At 23.9% G+C, this 213-nt stretch overlaps 1 pseudogene; it reads left to right on the top strand.

Moving 5' to 3' along the window:
* The first annotated feature begins 126 nt into the window (after positions 1-126).
* LOC110423448 (alkane hydroxylase MAH1-like) overlaps positions 127-213 on the top strand; it is a 1,928-nt pseudogene continuing 1,841 nt past the window's right edge.

Below are 213 nucleotides of genomic sequence, written 5' to 3'. Positions count from 1 at the left end.
TAAAAATTATTTTATTTCTTAATTAACCCACAGGTATTAGGAAATATTAATAATTTTTAGTTTCATCATAAAAGTTAATGAACTATTATGTGTTAGAATCTTTGTCGACAGGTAGATTTTGATGTCATGTCGATTCATGCATATTTTGATTTGTCTTACATTGGTAAGCTTATCTTTATAATTGATAGTTTATGCCTCATATATTATTAAGTA

Source organism: Theobroma umbraticum, unplaced genomic scaffold, assembly GCF_002168275.2.
Source record: "Theobroma umbraticum cultivar Fairchild unplaced genomic scaffold, ASM216827v3 scaffold_20.0, whole genome shotgun sequence".
In the NCBI taxonomy this organism is placed as follows: domain Eukaryota; kingdom Viridiplantae; phylum Streptophyta; class Magnoliopsida; order Malvales; family Malvaceae; genus Theobroma; species Theobroma umbraticum.
This window is presented reverse-complemented; position numbering and strand designations above follow the sequence as displayed.